Genomic DNA, 478 nt, shown 5'->3' with positions numbered 1-478 from the left:
TGCGCACTGAAGAGCGCCACGTGCACAAACAGGCCTGCTGGTTCGTCTACTGATTAACCGAGTCTCTAGATGGCTGACGATGCTGTGGAGGCTAGAAAGAGAAGTGAGAGCGGAATTCCAGACGACAAAGTAGAAGAGTGGAGGTATTTTAAAGTCTAGCATTCCAGACTGTTCTTTTAGATGTAGGACAGGGGTAATCAGGGCACCATAAATAAGCAAGAAAAAATCAAGGCATTTCTTTGCTAATCTACTAGAACCCACCTAAGCGCAAGTCAAAATCCAGGCGAACGGGGGCATCGGGTCATAGAGAGAAACTTTTTACTGTAACCTTTAACCGACTCTTATGTGATTCAGCATTTTTTCATTTGTGTCCGCCCTTTCCACTAATCTACCATTTTTTGTACCTTTCCAAAGTCATAAGCACCAGATACTATTGTGCTGATCTAGTGCACTCAAGCAATTTTCCTCCCAAACTGTC

Source organism: Echinococcus granulosus (assembly GCF_000524195.1).
Source record: "Echinococcus granulosus chromosome Unknown EG_S00607, whole genome shotgun sequence".
Classification (NCBI taxonomy): domain Eukaryota; kingdom Metazoa; phylum Platyhelminthes; class Cestoda; order Cyclophyllidea; family Taeniidae; genus Echinococcus; species Echinococcus granulosus.
This window is presented reverse-complemented; position numbering follows the sequence as displayed.